The following is a 22,886-nucleotide window of genomic DNA, read 5'->3' as shown; positions in this document are numbered from 1 at the left end:
TAAAGCCAGAGATACCATTCTCAATATTAGCAATCCTCATGAAGGCTTTGCTAATTATAGGACAAATTTCGTAAGGAGTTATTTTCTGGTGGGGATTAGACCTCATAAAATTGTCACATTCTTGATTAAATGCAGCCTTCAGGCTACTGAAAAAGGCCACATCTAAAGGTTGTAGCCTGTGTGAGCAGTGAGTCGGCAGTGTTACCACTACTATTCCATGGACTTTCCAGAAGTTGTAGGCTTCTAGAGAGACATGGCTAGTGTGATTTTCTAAAATCAAGAGAATGGTGTGGTCCTTAGAGAATTTGGTAAAGTTAGCAAAATGTTTCAGACACTTTGGGAAGAGCTTCTCAGTCATCCAACCATTCTTGCTACATTCGTTTATTGAATTTGGTGGTCCTCCTCTCTGTAGGGCAGGCGTCATCCTAAGCCTCGGAAAAATAAACATTGGAGGCACATATACCCCACCGGTACTCTCTGCACAACACACTGTAATATTTTTCCCACGCTCCCAGCTTGTTGCGAGCCAACTTGTTTAGCTCCTTTGGGTGCTAAAATTTTTCCTGGCTTCTGAACCGTTGATATTCCTGTCTCATCAAAATTGTAAATGCTGGAGGCATCGAACTTATGAACGTCCAACACAGTGATCAGATTCGAGAAGAAAAGCTTAACTGCACTTGAATTAAAAGCGGAGATCCGATTGATACTGGTAGCCTCAGGTTTGCGAATGCTGACTGATGGATTTCTTCTAAGAAACCCAGAGAGCCAATCCTGTCCAGCTCTTTTTGATATTTTATTAAAATTATGCTGAATATTATTTGCCTCGGCATATTCATAAACTAATCTCCTCAACTCCACCGACGATATTCCATAAAATGTATTTGCTAGCAAAAGAACATGCTTAGCTATGTCATCTTCCTGTTCTTTTGATAATATAGGTTTTCTTCCCAAATTTACTTTAGAGCGATCTCCTGCTTTTAGCCTATCTCTTAAAGTAGAAAGAGGTATTCCGTACATTCTTGCAGCTACTCTCTGTGGCTTTGCATTTTCTATAACATCGTGGGGTGCGCAATTAATTTCATGTTCCGTCCACCCTTTGACTCTTTCTCTGGTTTTGGCTCTGTTTCTCACCATCTGCGATTAAAAAGAAAGAAAGGAAACTTCTAAGATGACACGCATACACACACACTTCAAAATACGAGGGCGGTTCAGAAAGTAACCTCCGATTGGTCACAGTGCAGGTTGTGGGGGGAGTAGCGACGCCATCTGTGCGTTCACGCACTCAACAGGTCAGTCGGCATCAAGCCGTGGTCGAGTGAACGTCGTACCTGCGCTAGTTTAGTTTTTGTGGCAGTTTGAAATGTGTGCTGCAATAGAAAACCCCGCCAAATGTGAAGTGCGTGCTGTCATAAGGTTTTTTACAGCCAAAAGATATTCTGCAGCAGCTATTCATCATGAGCTTTGTGCCGTGTACGGACCAAGAGTTATGAGTGAAGGAGTTGTCCGTGAATGGGTACGTTTATTTAAAAGTGGACGAGAAAACGTTCATGATGAAGAGAGGAGTGGTAGACCATCATTGGTGACTGACGAACTCGTTCAGACAGTTGATGCAAAAGTTCGTGAAAATCGACGTTTCTCAATGTCGGAGTTGTCTACTGGTTTTCCACAGATTTCTAAGACTCTCTTGTACGAGATAGTGACAGCAAGATTGGGTTACCGTAAGTTCTGTGCACGATGGGTGCCCAAAATTCTTACCGACCACCACAAAACTCAAAGAATGGCCTCTGCATTAGACTTTCTGTCACGTTATGAGGACGAAGGAGAACCATTGTTAAACAGAATCGTGACCGTTGACGAAACCTGGATTAAGTACGTGAACCCTGAGACAAAAGAACAATCAAAGATGTGGGCACATTCAAATTCGCCTACCAAACCAAGAAAAGCCTCGCAAGATTTTTCTGCCAGAAAACTGATGGCAACGGTGTTTTGGGATGCCAAATGGGTGTTGTTGGTTGAATTCATGGAACGTGGTACGACCATTAATCAAGACGTGTACTGTGAAACAATAAAAAAGTTACGACGGGCTATACAGAACAAACGCCGTGGTATGCTGACTTCCGGTATCGTTTTTTTGCACGATAACGCCCGTCCTCACTCTGCTCGCAGAACAACGGCCCTTCTTGAGTCCTTCAAGTGGGACGTTATCAACCATCCGCCTTACAGCCGAGACATGGCGCCAAGTGATTATCACCTCTTCATGCATTTGAAGAAATGGCTCGGGTCACAGCGGTTTGATGACGACGAAGAGCTCAAAGATGCGGTCACAGGCTGGCTCCAGGCACAAGCGGGTGATTTTTATGCAGAAGGAATTTCAAAGCTTGTGAAGAGATACGATAAGTGCCTCAATCGCTATGGAGACTATGTAGAAAAATAGTGCAAAGATGTAGTTGTAAGATGTATATATTAAAATATTTTTATTTAACTTGGTGTATTTTTTTAAATCAACCGGAGGTTACTTTCTGAACGGCCCTCGTATATAGTTCACGAAAATACCAAAAGAAATTACCATATGGGGTAATACCGTTCACCGCGGGTCAATACCGTGCCATTGTAAATTCTAACCCAACAATCACGAAATTTAACGTCTAACATTTGACTTTTAAAAGAAGATCAAGAAATGCGTAACTAAATAGAGCTACTTTAAATATTGTTGCTATTAACATATTTCGCTCACCTCTCGACTTATCATCTTCAGATTTTATAAGAAAACAGTCGAAATCAGTTGGAACCGATTGTCGAGGACGTCTGTGCCGTTGAACGATATAGACCCCTCTGTACCTGATTATAGTTACTTCCGCTATGTCGCAGCACCATGCAGCGCTCTTTGCGCTCTCTGGGAAACTTGAAGCGGTGCACGGTATTACCCCGCTGTACGGCATTGCCCCGCTCTCCCCTATCTCTTCATCTGCATGCAGATCATTATAAACTGCTTCTCTGCGGATAAGTGTTGCTGAACCATATATTAAAGACTATTCGAAAGGACCAATTCATTTGAGGGACTTCAATAAGAAAAGAAGTTCAAGACGAAAAAAAATTATTATTTCAGCAGTTTCACGCTCACTATTGATGCTGTTAAATGCTACAGTGTTCACAACATCAGAAATTGTCTCGTATGCTGCGAACATTAGAGCGATAAGTCGCAGTGGCCATACACTGGACTCACGTTCAGGAGGAAGGTGATCCACATACCCGCCTGCTGATTAGGATTGATCTTTTCCATGATTCCTCCCAAAACCACTTAGGGCAAGTGTCGCGATTCCTCCTTTGAAAAGGATAAGCGGATTTCCTTCCCATCCTTTTCTTACGTGAGTTTACGTCGCGTCTTTAATTACCGCGATATAGACGGTCCGTTGAACCCTGATCTTCCATATATGTTTGTGATAACGCCTTTCCTAACAAGTCATATTTAATTACAACGTCCACTTTCTCAGGGTGGAAGGTATAAGGTGGTGTATTAATTCTTTCGAGTGGTTTATGTCATATCTAAAAAGTGTAAGATCATGTTTTTAAGGCCTATTGCTATACTTTGTTCCTCAAATTTCTTATTGTTAAGAATTACGTTTGTCAGACTTAATAAATTCAATGAACCTTTAAATGTATAAACGGCTTCTCATCCGTCAGTCCAACCTTATGGATCTGGGCTCTTTAGCTTTGCTTTGGAGGTATTCACGGAATACAGTGACCAACAAAATTGTAGATGTTCTCAACTATTTGATTAGCCTCTTAGCCTCAACAGTGCCTTTAAGGACTAAATTTAAATTGTGATTTGATTCTTTTGTGCACTCCGTTGTGTATACTACTCGTGATCTCAGAATAGCAGTCCCACCCTACATCCTCAGTTCGTTTGATATATTCCAAATCCTGTTTTCCTCTAAAGTTTTTATCCTGTGCAGCTCCATCTTGTACAATGGCAGCTATTCCCTGAAGTCTTAACACATGTCGTATCATCTCATCCTACTTCTCTGACATTGTTTTCCTCGTGCTCGTATCTTCTCTCTTTCTGCGGAGAACCTCCTCATTCTTTACCTTACCAGTCCACCTAATTTTCAACATTCTTCTGTAGAATCACATTCGAACGGTTCGACTTTTTTTCTGTTCTGATCTTTGTACAATCCATGATTCACTACCATACAGTGCTGTGCTCCATAATTACATTCATGAATGATATTGTTCCGAAAGTCGGAGGATGTGTCGCCAGCCTCATAAATTCTACAAACCATCTTGAGCTGTTGCTGGTTTCCATTTCAACAAAGATTTTAGAAATTCAAATGTAATATTATTTATCCGTGTCTGTCTTATTTGATCTCAACATTTTCAAAGCTCTTTTAAATTCTGCTTCTCATTATGGACCCCGTATCTCTTCCACATCGACTCCAATTTCTTCTTCTGTCTCATCAGAGAATTTCACCCCGTCATAGAGGCCTTCAGTGCTCTCTTTCCACCTACTCATCCTCTGCTTTGCGTTTAGCAGTGGAATTTCCATTGCACTTTTAATGTCGTCGCCCTCGCTGTTAATTACACTGAAGGTTTTTCGACATTTTTATATGCTATGTCAGTCCTTCCGGCGATAATTTCTTATTCGATTTCTTGACATTTTTCCTCAGACATTTCACCTTCTCTTCCACGCACTTCCTATTTATTTCATTCTTGTGTGATTTATATTGCTGCGTTCCTGTCTTTCCCTGAACGATTTTGTACTTCCTTCTTTCGACGATCGAGGACGACGGTTGAAACCCCCGTCCGGCTATCCCAATTTATGTTTTCCGCGATTTCCCTAAATCGCTTCAGGCAAAGGCCGGGATGGTTCCTTGAGGGCACGACAGATTTCCCTCCCCAACAATCTTTAATCAGAGCTTGAGCTCGGTCTCTAATGACCTCGCTGTCGACGGGACATTATGCACTAATCTCCTCCTGCTCCTTCGACTATCAACAGAAGTATTTCAATTATTACCTAGGTTTCTTAACAGTTTCCTACCTAATGCATATGTTTGGCCTTCCAACATCTGTTATTTCTCGTCAACTGAACAGTCTGGTGTAGTATTCCTTACCGCAATGTCCACATCTTTAGCGAACTTCAAATGCACCTCACAATTCTTCACTCTTTTAGTATCCCAATTCCTTCTGCACTGATTCTTCCGCACAGTTCTCCTGAACTTCAGTCTTCTTTCATCATTAATAGACAGTGATCTGAATCTATATCTGCTTCAAGGTACGCCTTACAAACTAAGCAGCGAACAGTGGACAGACTAAGTTTTCTTTTAAGTATCTGTGTAATTTAATATTTGGATTCTATGTATTTTGACACTGAATGAGTCAAAATTTTTCAATCTTTGTTTGATTCCTTCGTTTTTTACGGGAAATAATAGGAATAAAAAACAGAAAATCAATTATTTCAGAAATCAGTTATTCTGAGCGGTTTCAACAGACAGGTTAAAGTGGCCTGAGAAAAAGCCCATATAGCAAAAAACCGGTTGTTTTCAGCGATAACCAACATTTCTATCCCAAAACGCTTTAGCCCGATTCTGTCCTTGTGACACAGACATGTAACCTGCTGGAGTAACCTGCTGGAAGATCTCGTGCTGTGGGGGAAGGCATCAATTATGAAGGGTTAAAGTGGTTCGGATAATGTTCACGTAGCCCACAAATTTCATAGTATCTTCGACAAGAGTTACAGGTCCTATGGATGCCCGGATGAATGTCCCCCATAGCGTAATGCTGCCCAACCAACCTGTGCTAATGTCACGGTTCGTGTGTCCAGTGGCCGTTCACCCGGGTGACAGCGTTTCCGGACCCGATCATCGACCTGAAAAGGACATGAAACGGAATTCATCCGACTGAGTAACACATTTCCATTGACCCTCAATGCAGTGTCGATGATTCCGTCTCTTCTGAAATCGCAATTGACGATGTCGCTCTTTCAACATGGGGACAAGTATACGTCGTTTGCTGTGACGCCTCTCGTCCTGCACTGTGTGCTAAACAGCGTGCTCCGAAATACTTGCACCAACGTTGTACTTTGTCGTCCAATCCGCCACAGATCACCTCCTACTCTGCTGTACAGTACCTTTTCGTCAACTGCTGATTTCACTGTTCTTCTTCCGTAGATGATCAGGAAAGCACCACGTGAACAGTCGACCATTTTTCCGAGATGTTCGTTCCCAAGCGCCGGGCCACAAAAGTGTAACGTTTATGAATGTCGATTATTCCAGTAGCGGCCGGTACTGTCCATCTGTCAAGCACTTAAATGTCAATTGCAGAGTAATCATGTAGATGTAGAATGACTACCCACGTGTAACTGCTCCACATGCACACTTTCTGTATCGCATCACAAGTCCACATAGCCACCACGAGGCATTAAATTGCTCGATGGACCGCATTCATAGTTTTTCGCCTTATTTAATTAATTTATTTACTTTATTTCTTATTTAGCCTGGCCAGATTAGGGCCATAACGCCCTCTCTTACATTTGACCAGGAATAATACATACATAGAAATTTCATAACAATTACTATAATAATAATTTATATTATTAATAAAAATAGTAATTGGCAACAATAAAAGTAACACCAATAACGATTATAACAAAGCAGGAATTAAGAGCAGTATTATTTTGTTATTACTGTAATGTTTCTACACTAATTTGCTATGCTGAAATCGGGTGCTAATAGTTGAATAAAAGCGGGTTACAAGCTGTGAGCTGTCTGGGGAGGTTAACCGTGCGTTTACTGGGCAACTGTTTCAGCAGGTAACTAGTCTAGGTTTACCACATTACCAATCAGACTAACACTGATTATAATCTTTTACAGTCATACAACAACCGGTAATATATCTATATATAAAAAGGAGAATTTAAATAAAAAGAAAGAAATCAGTTTATATTTGCAAATTTATTTTAAGATTGTTCATTGAAATTTCAGGATATTATACGTGAGTTATAACTGAGCTGGTGCCTTATTTACGATTGTGAAAATGTGAGATTGGAATCTTACGGAACACATAAAATATGGAGCCAAGATTGGGAGACTGGATACAACACTGCATTCATAAAACAACACACAAAGAACATTGAAACACATGCAAGAGAAAGTTAACCACAACCAACAGATTCAAATTTTCAGTCAAAGAAATTACGTTCGTAGCACAATCCTGTCCGTCATGTAATTACCACACACTGGTATACTAAATTCATATTAACTCTTTGTGAAATCTTCCCAAGAAGAATAGCTGAGGGCTACTTTGATGATTACACCACATGCTTCACGTGGTCAAATTGGTTTACAGAAAGCGTATAACTCCACAGTAATTCTGATAATTAAAATAAATTAGATCGAAAAGCAAATTACAAAAGAAAAACCTTGAACTGGTTACTAACGTCTTACTATTAACCTGATGGGTCAAACAGTTATATAAGCACGTGGTACTGGTCTCACAAAGTACACACCACGTGGGTTGAACATAAAGAAAAGTTGCTATATTGAAAATATTATCAATACGAGACGTTATAATCACACAAGCATTCGCATTTAAGATTGATCTTAGTTAGAGTTACTGACCAACACGTGGTTCCATTTTACTCATAAAGTAGTGACAAAGCAACTACCGCAAAATAATCTGAACTGGACACGAGAATTACACTCCGCTGCAATTAAAGATAACCTTAGATATTTTAGAGCTAAACCTGAAATCACGGTGATTAAATTTTCAGTTAGGCTGAACTTAACAAATCCATTGTCCTACGGACTTAGCAGACACGCGCTTAGCCGGAGATCTTACCATTTCAGACGCTCGCTACCGCCAGACTGCCACTGCCTACCGCCAGACTGCAACTCCCACTACCAGCGTGCTCCTGAGAGTGGCTCACAAAGACAAACGGAAGGGGCCAGAGGGGCAGCTTCCTATACCAACATGACAAGGGACGGACCGGACCATACTAAGAATAGAAACCTCTTTGCTTTTAGGAACCGTAGCTACCTGTTCCGACGTTGGTCCTACTGTTCTCTAGCAGACAGCCTTGTCTGCTACCCTCAAGCATGCAACTACAAACACATTTGATCATTCATCCTCTCACACAGAAGGGAAGGGGGATGACAGTATCTTATCATATACAGTATATAACAGAAAGCGTATGTAGGTTCCGTATGAGACTGTGTGACATGAATTACATATTAACTGCGTTTTAAAGTGTAGTAGTGTGACAGATTGTTCTTGTTTACGTGTAAAAGTAACACGTTCCACTACTCAGTCTCCTCCCAGATAGTCAGAAACGCCACAGTAAATTTAGAAGAGGAATTTATTCCATAAAAGATAACAAATTTTAGAAATTAAACATGAAAGGAATCCAACAGAGACCTTTCATTACATAAGAGCTTCAATAACAATAATTTGCATTATTAACAAAAACTGATAATTTACAATAATAATAATAATAGTACGCCCTCTCTTACATTTGACCAGGAACAACACATACAAAGAAATTTCATAACAATCACTATTATTATAATATGCATTATTAACAAAAGTAATAATTGACAATAATAAATGTAACAGTAAAAACAATGGAAATAAAAATGCTGGAATTAAGAACGATATTATTTTGTTATTGCGTAAGAGACTCAATAACAATAATTTGCATTATTAACAAAAAGTGATAATTTCCCATAACAATAATAGTAAAACTTATAACAACAGTAATAAAATAAGGGAGGCGTTAAGAATCATACTAATTAGTTCAGCAGTTTTGAAGCCTTTTTTGGTATTAGAAGAAGTGGAAGGGATAATGAAAGAGAATTGAAATGAAAGTTAGAATGACTGCTAGGAGAAAAGAAAAGTTCAATAGAGAATACTTTAGACAAGGAAAAGGAAAAGTGATTGCGAAGGGAGGGCTGATGAGCGCGAACTGCAAGAAGGGATACCTGTTCTAACAGAGGGTAGGCCATTAGCTGCTTTTTGACGTTAGAAAGGATTTTAATTTCTGTAATATTTTGAGGAAGATGGTTCTAAATGCCATTTCCTGATACAGAGAATGATTTAGAGAACATGGCGACAGTCTGTAGTGATACAGAGAGGGTTTTAGTTTCTTGAGGATGAATATTTAAGCTGTTTTGTTCAGAGAGGAGTGAAAGGGTGGAAGGTAAATAGGAAGGAGTGGAGTGATTTAGAAGACAATACAGGAGACAGAGGATACGATAATATCTATGCGTATCAGCACGTACCCGTGGTAATTGTTCGTAGGCAGAAGTGATATGGTCGTAATATCATACATCGCAGATGTATCGTATGCAAGCATTCATTGCCAGTTCCACCCGACGTGAGTTCTCAAGCAAAAGCCCTTGGAAAATAGGATCTCCATAATCAAGAATATGGAGTATTACTGACTCTACAAATTTCTTTTTATCATCAATAGGGGATATTTTTTTACAGTTTTGTAATGAATGAAGTGATACTGCCACCATCTTACAAACTGCAGTTGTGTGATCTGCATAGTGTAGGCGATGGTCCAAAATTATCGCCAAATTATTTTCAGATGAATAAAAAATGATTTTTATGCTGATTAGGATTAAGGGGGAAAGAGATTCTCTGAACCGAGGAGTAATAAATCTCTTGCGTTTTAGAAGCGTTAAGTTGCAATAATTTTTTTGCGCCAATTTCGATAAAGCAAGTAAGTCAGCATTAACGATCTGCAAGGCTTTGAGTAGAGTTGTTGGGCTTGCACTTGCCAATAACCGAGGCTCATTAACGTATAAATGATATTTGTAGAGCCGATAGATCAGTGACATGTAATGAGAATAGTAATGAGCCCAATACTGATCCTTGTGGGACCCCTAATATTACATTCTTCCATTGTGACTTCTTTGTTCCGATCATTACATATTGTCGGCCGTATATACGGTATGAGTGAAGCCATTGAACGGCATTTGAATAAAAATTTTGACTTCTGAGTTTAACAAGTAGAATATCGAGGTCGATAATGTCGAAAGCTTTGTTGAAGTGCAAAAAGCATCTAATAGTCGCCTCTTGTTTCTTCAAAGCTTATTTCAGTTCGCCGGTCACTATCATAAGAGCAGTCGTTGTGCTGCGATTTTTCCAGAAACCAGATCGGTATTCATCCTGATTGTTATTTGATGTTAAGTGACTGGTAAGCTAATCGTGATTGATTTATTCTGAAGCCTTAGGTACTGCTGGTAAAATGCAAATGAATCTCTATCAGAAGGTTCTTTGGCAGATTCCTTTTTGGTTAGAAGCTTTAAGAGTCCACTTTTCCAGGCTACTGGAAAGATGCTGGAGATTAGACAGTAGTTAAAAATATACATTATTATCGGCAGTAATCGATCGATGAGGATGTTGATCATCTGCATTGGAATATTGTTACGACCTGCAGCTGAATTCTGTGTATATTTATGTCGTTGGAACCTCATCAAGAAAGTCACGGTCGCCGGCCGGAGTGGCCGTGCGGTTCTATGCGCTACAGTCTGGAGCCGAGCGACCGCTACGTTCGCAGGTTCGAATCCTGCCCCGGGCATGGATGTGTGCGATGTCCTTAGGTTAGTTAGGTTTAAGTAGTTCTAAGTTTTAGGGGACTGATGACCTCAGAAGTTAAGTCCCATACTGCTCAGAGCCATTTGATCCAAAGTCACGGTCGCAATATGGACGTAATTCCATCCGTTACTTTTTCTTCTAAATTGCGCTCGTTATTCTAGTCTACAGCTCACGAAGACGCACACGCTGTACGCGGGTGCATTCCTTTTGCACACATTATTCTCAGCAGAGGACAGTACGGCAATACACAGTTGATTCGAGAGCCAGAGACAGCATAGAGAACTCTCTAGGTAGACCTGTAGGCGTAGCCACAGAGTATAAATATCTATGGAGTGAGCATAAGGATAAGCAGAACGAGAACTCTTTCCGTATCATCGGGTGCAGCTGAAGTCACGTGGTTTTGTGACGGCGCATTTTAGCCCGTAGAGGGCTTAGCGTATTTTGAGTGTTATTACGTCGCTGCTACAGAGAGATCACCTTCAGAAGTACGAAAAAGCTTTGTACATTTGTCTTACAGACCACTGCTTGATACCAGGAACTTAAGTGGGCTTAAAGACATGAAGAGCAATAGCATTCTGCATTTTCACCAATCATAGCTGAGTTTCCATTTTCTTTACGTTTTTTCGATAACAGGATAAGAATTTCTAGTGAACAATACTTTTTTACCATTTGTATTGAACTTATTCATGTTATGAAATCCGTTTTCTATGACAGGCAGTTTACTCAGACATACACGCAAATTTATCTGCAAATTTGTCTCGCAAATACATGCCATAAAATCGCAGAAATTATCTCTACAATACAATAAAGACTCTTGATATTTTTCAGCGTGTAACTCATCCTCCTTTCACATGCCTCTCTTTACATCCGTAGCAACAACAATGCTGCGCCATAGATGTTACTAAAGCTCGAACGTGAAGAAATGTGTATAAAACAAGTGAATTCCTTTAACGTTCAAGTTTGGCTATTACCGTAAATTGTAGACAAGCAGCGTGTTTAGCTCGCTTTGACGTTGATAATATATGCAGAAGGTTATGCTCACTCCACATACATGGTGATTCTCAATTCATGTTACACACTTCAATAGGTTACAGAGCGGGCTTATATATCACGTTTTACTGGAACCCACGTCCGGAAACAGCATCAAGCGACGCCACAGGGCGTCAAAGCTATAGGTGCAGGCATCGGTGTACGTGTATACAGGGTGCTTCCGTAAGAGCGTGCAATTATTTAACAGGACATAGGAATGTTCCACTGGACAATTCGAAGCAGGGAACCTGTGTTCGGGGAAGCCACCTTGCATGGGGGCTTAATTAAATGTAATGAAAATAATTTTAATTTTATGCTTCAGTAGCTGTCTGTCCGATTACGAAGTCTCGTAACGGTTGGCCCTGACTAGTATTATTACGCTATCTGACTGCATAGAACAACAACAAAGAATGAAATGAAAATTTTCATTAACACAATTAATTAATTAAGTCCCCAGCAACTATAAAACCTACGAAACCAAAGCACAAGTGTAACTGTTCTGTGTGTGGGAGTATGACTCAACGTACGCATCTGGCACGGTTCTTCTTCAACAACACAAGAAATTTTTAATATCATTTATACTGAATTAATAAAAGGAAATAGAAATACCATAATTACTCAAGAAAACCAGAATTACACTCTAATCCCAGAACACAAGCCAGATGCTTTGTTGACTGAACCTGTAATGACGCATTATTTAAAACATGGAAATAATGAAAAATAAATCAAGTTTCGTTACCTTCATATATTGACCAAAATCACTCTATACAATATATCTCCACACCGACTCGCTATTACCACATCTCAACAAGAACTTTTCAGTATCACATCTCAGCAAGCACACCCTACTAGCACATCTCAACACGAACTGACTACTACGAGTCCTGGACAAGCACTGCCCACTAGTACATTTCAATACGAACTGACTACTACGAGTCCTCGACAAGCACTGCCCACTACGACATCTCAATAATCACTGTGCCAGTGGAGGCGGCGGAACAATGCTCTCTAGCGATCTCTGGCGCTGTGGCTCAGTGTAGCCACATTTCATATGCCCTTCCTCCACGGCTAGAATTTGATGGTATTTTTGCCAGCATTGGTGGTGAAAATACCACCAAATTCGTCAAAAAAAAAAATACAGACAAAAATGAAAGATAATATTAATACGTAAATATCATATAACTAGATAAAATTTTGGCTTTACACTGACCTTTCAATAACCTATTATATAGAATACAGTAAGCAATACAAATTCTTTCATACATGTGACTTTACATAACAGTTTATACAAGTATTATGTGGTTAAACAGTTCAATCAATAGCGTCAGCCATGACGAATATGTGCAGGTAAGAGTCTCATAACTTTCCACAAACAGTAATACACAATAAATCAGTTTATACAAATATTCACATAAACGCTTTCCATAGCCCAAGAATAAGCAGTTGACAGTTCCAGCAGTAGCACCCAGCAATGGTCAACAGGTGCAAATACCAATAAGTAACATTTTTTCAATAGAAGCAGTCCATCAGTGGCACCCGCAATGTTGAGCAGGTGCAGACACCAACAAGTAACACCATTTCAGTAGAAGCAGTCCATTAGTGGCACCAGAAATGTTGATCAGGTGCACACAGCAACAGGTGACTTCATTTCAGTGGAAGCAATCCATCAGTGGCACCCAGCAATGTTGAGCAGGTGCAGACAGCAACAAGTAACACCATTTCAGTAGAAGCAGTCCATTAGTGGCACCAGCAATGTTGATCAGGTGCACACAGCAACAAGTCACATTTCTCAGCAGAAGCAGTTCCATAAAATTCACTAGCACTGATCACACTGTTCATCAGAGTTTATAAGCCGAAATTAAACATGTCCTAGTGGCACCAATCATGTAGAAAAGGTACAAGTATCAGTCCATAATTTTTTACAATCACTGATCACACAGTTCATCAGCAGAAATTAAACATGTCCTTGTGGCACCAATCATGTAGAAAAAGTGCAAGTAACAGTCCATACTATTCACCATAACTACTGAGACAGTTCAGTCATGAACAATAGTTTGAATGCACATACAATTTCTTTAACAAATTATTATCAATGCTCTTACACTAAACATACAAATCATAATAAACACACAAATGATATCAGGTAATTGTCACATTAACTATTACAGTACACAATAACAGTTAACCTATAATATTTATGGGTGTCAGTGCAAGCCACAACAAACAAGTGAAATAATATTTAGGAGATAGGTTGGGATCACTTCTCTGGGATTATAAAAGGAAAACACACAAAACACACTCACTCATCTTTCATCCACATCAGTGCTACTGTGTAATTGAATAGTGTTAACTGTGTAAATGCAATTCTGTCGAAATTTTATGTTCATTATGTGTATCAAGTAGTAGTGGCAGCAATGTATAACAGTCAATAATAGTTAGTCAACGTCATAGTCATCATGTCTAGACCAATGTTTGCCAAGCCAGATCAAATTGTACTGTTGCTGAACAACTGTCAGTGAGCCAAGATATGCAAATACTTCCTCTCTTCAAAAAAAAGTGTATACTGCTTAGTGATTTGACAAAGTGTGTGTGTAGACAATCTTCCTTCTACTTGAGTGTTCTAGTCTGCCATCTTTATCCTCCTTGTTCCATATGGACCAACAAAAAAAAATATGCTCCTCATTTACTTTACCTCTTATCCACCAAAACTCCAATAATCATCAACTTAATCTCAATACTTCACTAATACCTTTTCAATACGTCGATCATCAATATCATTTATCTTACCTTTTGTCCACGAAAACTCCAATAATCATCTACTTCACCTAATCTCAATACCTCAATAATACGTCGATACATATAAACCTCAGCACCAATATCATTTCACTTCCATAACAACTCTTTCCTCTAGTCAGTCTCCTCGAACAAGTACAGACAAAATCCTAGTGCAACTTCAATTCATCATCCCATACAATCCGAAGACACAGTGTCCACACACAACCTCTGTGTAATCCATCCGACCCAAATTTTCTACTCATTATAAATTATAAGATACATTTTGGTTCTTTGTCCATCATTAAATAAAAGAAATGCATACATGACCTCTAACAGACTTTAGTTCGAATAACTCTCAGTAATTAAGTGCGATTACGGAGTGTGACTGATCATAATATTTCACAGTGTGTACACCACTTCAAGAATCATAGCAGAAGCAAACATGTGGAGTATTTTTGTGTCAAGTGTCACTTCCTATTTCAATTGCTCACGAAAATGCAGTGTAATACTGTCAATGGTCTAAACCTAGTTTTGGTCTGTCATGTCGTTAGCTTCCTTCCTAGTAACATAAATTTATACAGCTTCCCTAAAACCTCAGCTCATGTGACTTCTATGAAGTTTCTTGTACTAATGTCGTTCTCGAATTACTGCAGTTCATTTTCTTATCTTAAAAATATAAGGCACTGAGCGTAAGCAAAACATGCAATAGCGAGTAAATGTACCAGTAGAGAACAGAATGTCAACAAGTGAATGCAGCACAATCCCTATAACAAGGCTCTGCCAAGCGAACAATCTACAATTAATACCATAGTGTAACCTAGTCTCTATGTTTGTACACAGTATATCAGCATTTCTATATACTAAATTGAAGAGTAGTTATGACAACAAAACAGAAATGTGTAAATATGCAATCCATAAGCAAGGCAGCAAATATGTTATCTATCATAATAAACAGGTCATTAGCATCATATCAGCATAAGCAAATAAATGTTTATATGTAATCTTAATAAGTAAACATGAAGGCGCAAGCAGATAAATCACAAAGTATAACTTACATATCTAACCACATCAGCACAATTAATCAGGTGACAATTATAATTTAAATAAATAAGCACAGCAGGCACATAATAGAAAAATATGACATCAGTGAAAAAGCATAGCAGCCAAGCGATGCATAATATATACAAATAACAACCCTGTTCATTAATGAATCATTGTCAAAATCAGTTAATGTGCGTAAGCACGTCGCTTCACTAGTAAATTCATAGAACATGAAATTAGCACAAAGTATGAATCACGTAATCGCAAGCAGCAAATTACGTCTAAAGTACGTACCTAAGTGGAATTATGTTACCTGAAAAATAAACTCAATTAATAGTTACCCTTTTTAATTTATTACTTTTTTTTCTTCGAAATTACATTCTTCCTGAAATTTTCTCCATAGTAAGTCGTCTTAACGTCGGACATGCACACAATTTACCTGAAGGTCTTAAATATTTTACACAACCGTATCCTGAAAAATACTGAACATTAATAACATAATTTTTGAAGTCCTTATAGCTTTATACAGAATTTAATCCGAGAAATTAGACTGTGTATTTGTTTACGGCTGTCAGTGCATTCACACTGGGCGCTCGATCAGCTGTAGGCGCGTGACGTAAGAAGTGATTGTTTGCGGTCAACGACTGCCTTGTGCGGCGCGCCGACTTGACTGTTGCTTTGAGTACGTGCCGCCGCCAAAACACAGCGCGGTATCCTTGTATTCTCTGCATGTTTACATGTAGCTGTTAGTTTCTCACAAGTATGTCATTCCACAAAATTTTTTTCAAAAGTATATCATTCCACAAAAATTTTGGAAACTACGAACCTCACGTTTTGTGGTAGGAACAGCATAATTACGAATAGCGTCTAGTTTCTCTGGATCAGGGAGAATACCTTCTGTAGAAATAATGTGACCGAGAAATTTCACCTGAGAACGACCAAAATCTGATTTTTCCAAGTTCACTGTCATGCCAACTCGTGCAAAAATACGTAATAATGAATCCAAAATTTTGTTATGCTCACTCCAAGAACGTTTAGCAATAAGAATATCGTCAACATATGAAGTAATATTGTCACGAAGATAAACAGGTAAAATTTCATTTAAGCTACGAATGAATGCTGCTGAAGATACAGTAAGTCCAAACGGTAATTTCCGAAACTGGTAACAGTTACCAAAGGCTAAAAAAGCAGTATATTTTCTACAATCAGGGTGGAGTTCTATTTGCCAAAAACTTGCGCGCATATCAATCGTGGATAAAACTTTAATTCCATGGAAATGTTGAAGAAGTTCATCTAAATTTTGTGGACGGTCAGTTTCAGGAATAATAATATTGTTTATCTGTCTGGAATCCAGAACCAAACGAATTGACCCATCCTTTTTAAGAACAACGTGTAATGGGCTGGTATAAGGGCTGACTGCTGGCTCAATAATGCCCTGATCTAACATGTATTGAAGTTCATTCTTAACCTTGTCTCTGTAAGCCAAAGGAATAGCGTACGTTTTCCCGCGAAATGGTGTGTGTTCTTTTACTTTAAATAAATATTGTAAGCCTTGTATAGTTCCTGTGTGGTGACTAAACACTGTAGCATGTGAAGTCAAAATGTGGTGCAGCTCTTCTCTTGCAACGTCATCTGGCACTTCAGCTTTCTTAACCTTTTCATTAATTAATTCTTCGCTACTAATTACATCATCCATCGCGTCCCTGTATCTATTGTCATTGTCATGAATAAACACACTGTCGTCATAATGCTCAACAAAAACATCAGAAGTAAGAAACCTTAAACATTTTGTATCTGATTCAGATCTTGCTAAACACTCGAAAAATTTCAAACATTTCGGCATTCCGGCAACAGTCAAATTCACACTTCCTTCTTTAAAGTTCAAAATTGCCTTATGTGTGTTAAGAAACTCCATGCCTAATATAATCTGTGTACTGAGTAATGGAACAATAATAAAATTAGCAGACAATTCGTATCCTTGACAAATGAAATTTAGGTTGGTCTGTTGTTTAACTTCCACACCTTTTCCAGAAATCGCTCCTCGAATTGTAGTTTTAGAAATAGGTAACACAGGACAGGCAATAGTTCTTTCACATATACGAAAAACTGATTCACTAATGACGTTCAATGGGCTCCCAGAATCTAAAACTGCAGTGAACTTATTCTTACCCACACATACTTCAATAACAGGATGTAAAAATGCGTCTACCCTATTTTCCTTTTCATCTAGCAAAATGTCTCTAATGTCTTCCAGGCGTACGTAGTGTAAAGTCGTAGTGTCATTACTTTCTGAACCGTCTATATTGCTGCCAGAAGCCGAAGCTGCTAGTCATTGTCGATTGTTTGCGTCACGTCTTTGATTATTTCCGACATTTCGCGGATCAATTTCTACTATTTCCACTTGTCTCTCTGAATTTCTGTCACGCGGAGGATGCCAATTAGGTCCTTCCTGTCTGTTAGATGCAAATTCTTGGTTGTGTCTGTTATCAAAATTTCTGTTTTCCTGTCTGTCTGCATAACTACTTCTTGTATAATTTCGACTGTCACTTCTGAAATTATTGTTAGACCTACTACTCTGGTTATTTCTGTAGTAAGAATTTCTGTTACTGTATGGATAATTTCTGTCTTGATGATACCGATTACTGTTTCCGTATGATTGATCATTCCGGTACGAATTACCGTTATCATAATTGTCTGTGTAATTTCTGTTAGAACGTCTGTTATTGTCATAAGGCTGGTATCTATTGTCCTGTCTGTTACGTCTGTCATTCTCAAAGTTACCCATATAACGCCCGTTTCGATCACTATCCCTTTTCTCTGAAAATCTATCGTAATTACTGTTACTGAAAAAGTTACAAGAAGTCCCGTCGTCGTTGTCATACTCAAGTTCTTGTAACAAAGTCTTAAAAGTCTCAATGTCGTCTTTACATATTCCAGCTAAAGCAATTTGTCTTATGGATTGTGGCAGCTTAGTTAAACAAATGCGAATTAATTCAGTCGGGCTGTAAGGGTTGGAAAGGAACTGATTCTTTCGAATCATGTCTTCAAAATATTCTGCTGGCGTGCGGAACTCAGACTGTTTGAAATTACGCTGCATAATAAGACTGTGTTTGACTCTGTCTTGCGTGTTTTCGGACCAATATGCCGATAGAAATGCATGATAAAAATCATTCAGATTATTACAATCTCTAATGAGTGCGCGCATCCGCGTCGCCGGTTCGTTTTCTAAATATCCACACATAAATTCCAGTTTGTGACTTAGTGGCCAATTTGGTGGGAGTGCATACATAAATTGATCTAACCATGCACATGGATGTATGTCATTCTTAGAATTGCGGAAGATCTTAAATTTCCGAACAGTCAAAAAGTGTTTATAGTCAAAGTTTTCGCCTCGTGGCGACAAAGACCTACCGCGTCTGTCCCAGTTTGAATGTCGATTATTGTCAAGTTTGCGCGCCTGGCGCTCTCTTGTTGCATCCCGTAAATGAAAGAAATTATTTTCTTCAAACCCCTCTGGTATCTGTGATTCTAAATCTCTTTTGCCGTCTTTTCCTACGATTTCGCCTTCAATTTGTTTGACTTGCTTTTTTAATGCCTCAAATTCCCTTTTCACGCGTTCATTAAATTTTCCCTGATTTTCAACATGCTTATTTATGTCCTGATACTCTTCGGTTTCTGCAAATGGCAATGGTGCTGTATCATCTGAATCTCTGTCCCCATGTAAACTAAGATTTGTCAATTTATCTGAAATCTCCTCAACTCTTTCCGATAAGTCACCTATTTTTTCTTTCTGTTTACCTACGTCTTCCGTAAGTGTCGCAACTCGGGTTTCAGTGTTAACACATTTGGTAGTTAACTGTTCATATTGTTGTGTTAGGTTATTTAATCTGTCATTTGGTACGGATTCCTCGATTCTCTCAAATATTTCTTCCTTATCGTGTGCACGTTGTAAATTTAACTCTGAAAATTTCTGCACTATCACGCGATCTCTTTCCTCCTGTTCTCTATCCTGTTCCCTTTGTCTAATCTCTACTGCAATTAATCTATTATTGTGAGCATTCAAAATCGGTTGTACTTCTTCTCTGATTTCTTTCTTTAATTCATCTTTCATGTTTTTGAAACATGTCCCTATTCGTGAGTCTAACCGTGTTTCCATTGTTCCCATCTGTGTTTTTAATTCAGATCCAAACCGTGTTTCCATTGTTTCCATATCAGTTTTTAATTCAGATCCCAAGGTTTCCATCTCGGTTTTGATTGTTCCTATTTGTGATCCCAGTGAGTCTAACCGTGTTTCCATTGTTTCCCTATCTGTTTTTAATTCAGATCGTAACTGTGATCCCAGTGAGCTTAACCGTGTTTCCATTGTTTCCATCTGTGTTTTTGATTCAGATCGAAACTGCTCCATTGTTCCCATTTGTGTTTTTAATTCAGATCCAAACCGTGTTTCCATTTTTAATATAGCACTCATCAACTGTCCCAGTGTAACTGATTCGAAACTCCTTTCGCCCCTAACATTTCCCGCAAAACCAGTTTCCTTCGTCATAGCTGTAAAGCTATCTGTGTTCGATACTATTTCAGAATCTTCTATCGTTAATCTCGTATTCTGTGAATTTTCTGATTGAGAAAAATTTTGAAATGGTTCCGGACTATTTTCCCGACTTATTAAATTGTTTTCCACTTCATTATTCATGATACTGTTTTCCTCTGTTGGCGAGTTCGCCATGTCAACAATTTCGTCATTCTCACTATTCATCATTGTTACCTTTTTCATCGATCGCGTAATCATTTACAAAACATACAAAACTCGTCACAATATGAAAATTACACACAATGACTCTTTATCTCCAACAATACCATTCACACGAAATGTTTCCCTCAAACACGATTAATCGAACAATTGAAATAATTGTACTAAATTGTCAAACCCGTAGACAAGACAACAGAAATGAAATTTTGCAAAAAAAAAATACCATTAGAAGAATAACAATTACCAAATCTACACATGCAATATAGACTACAATTACTAAACTACAAATTACTACAACAATCCTACTGTCTACTATTTCTACAATCAGAAGAATTCCAAGGGACGATCCGAAGCAGCGGTCGCCCTTCAGTAGCTGTCTGTCCGATTACGAAGTCTCGTAACGGTTGGCCCTGACTAGTATTATTACGCTATCTGACTGCATAGAACAACAACAAAGAATGAAATGAAAATTTTCATTAACACAATTAATTAATTAAGTCCCCAGCAACTATAAAACCTACGAAACCAAAGCACAAGTGTAACTGTTCTGTGTGTGGGAGTATGACTCAACGTACGCATCTGGCACGGTTCTTCTTCAACAACACAAGAAATTTTTAATATCATTTATACTGAATTAATAAAAGGAAATAGAAATACCATAATTACTCAAGAAAACCAGAATTACACTCTAATCCCAGAACACAAGCCAGATGCTTTGTTGACTGAACCTGTAATGACGCATTATTTAAAACATGGAAATAATGAAAAATAAATCAAGTTTCGTTACCTTCATATATTGACCAAAATCACTCTATACAATATATCTCCACACCGACTCGCTATTACCACATCTCAACAAGAACTTTTCAGTATCACATCTCAGCAAGCACACCCTACTAGCACATCTCAACACGAACTGACTACTACGAGTCCTGGACAAGCACTGCCCACTAGTACATTTCAATACGAACTGACTACTACGAGTCCTCGACAAGCACTGCCCACTACGACATCTCAATAATCACTGTGCCAGTGGAGGCGGCGGAACAATGCTCTCTAGCGATCTCTGGCGCTGTGGCTCAGTGTAGCCACCTTTCAACCTTAAGGAAATAAGTTAGTAAACTTGTCCACCGCTTTTTCTATCATCACTGTTTTCCAGCTTATTTGCAACTAATATGCGTACAAGTTTACGCATACTGTGCTGTTTACTTGCATGTAGATTCTTTATTTCCTGCAAGAAAAGAAGGAGGACGAGCCTCATTACTAGGAAGTCATGATGCAGGTTTTGTTTACTTCATTTGTCCATAAGGTGGCTCCGTTGCATCGTATTTACATTGTCCCATGTCAGAACGTGCTAAGAATCAGCGAAAGGCCCCTTCTACACTCGGTGCTAGTCAGAGACGTACAGTACAATACGATGGAGTAGTAGGCCTACCGGTACAGTTTCGCAGAACTCACTGACAAGCACCTTGTGTATAGGGGAAGAACGTTGCATTGTTCTCGCTGCTGAAAGGCTGTACAGGGAACGATTTCCTAACAGGTATCATCCGTCACGAAGGGTGTTTATTTCTCTCAATGGATGAGTGCCAGAATTTTAGCTGGCTATGATGTGATTCGAAACACACCAGTGACATTTGTCAATGTGCGTCAGTATCTTGTTCGGCGATATTATTCTTGCATTGATGTTGATGGCCGTCAGTTTCAGCACATTTTGTGAGATACAGTACAAATTGTACATTCACTGTGTCATTGATGGTATTTGCAGTTAACTGTAACTAATGTAAATAAAAAGTACACAGTAATGTGATTTTATTTCTATCATACCCTTAGTCTGGCTTCTCCGACCGCACATTCACTACCTCAAATTGTTCAGTGGAGCATCCTCTGTGTCCTGCTCAGTTTTTGCAAGCTCTCATGGCAACACCCTTGATATAGAGGGTGATCCCATAATAAATTTATAAACCTTCTAGGATGATGGAGAAAAATAAGTGCATCAGTATAAGGTAAGCGTCCCTATGTCGGAAACAAACGTGTCGAAAGTTATAGGCGAACACAGTTCCGTTACTTCTGATTAGGGTATCGTTGTTGCTAAGACTGTTGGGTAAGAAACATTCAGAAATGGTCGTATGGATCAAAACATGAAAAAAATGACTAGAAAACATGGGCTCTAAAATGAATACCCGAGGAACTATGAATAGTTTTTCGTCTTCGCTGGTGTGAAGCACTTCTGTTTTACTGGACAGGTGCTAATACCTCCTCATGTACACATTTTTGAGCCCATGTTCAGTAGTCTTTTTTTGTTTTGGTCCATACTGCCGATTCTTAAAGTTTCCTACACTATAATATTAGCAACAACAGTACCGGTGCATCTGTTCCACTTGCAGAGGTATCAGAACGATTTTCGCTTATACTCGTTCGTTTCCGGTACAGAGACACTTACCTTAAAATGATACATTTATCCTTCTCCGTCACTCTAGAAAGTCTGTAACATCATCATGGGATCACACTTTATATAAAGGGTGTACATAAAGTCCGGGGACACTTTCAATTATTTATTGCACAAGAACTAAACATTGTACAGATGTCACACATATAGCATTTTGAAGAGAAACTCTGAAAGTTTTTTACAAACATTCATATGCGAACCATGAGTGACCCGGTAGACGTCAATACGGTCATCGAATTCTTGCCATACCCA

The sequence above is a fragment of the Schistocerca nitens genome, chromosome 4 (genome assembly GCF_023898315.1).
Source record: "Schistocerca nitens isolate TAMUIC-IGC-003100 chromosome 4, iqSchNite1.1, whole genome shotgun sequence".
Lineage (NCBI taxonomy): Eukaryota > Metazoa > Arthropoda > Insecta > Orthoptera > Acrididae > Schistocerca > Schistocerca nitens.
This window is presented reverse-complemented; position numbering follows the sequence as displayed.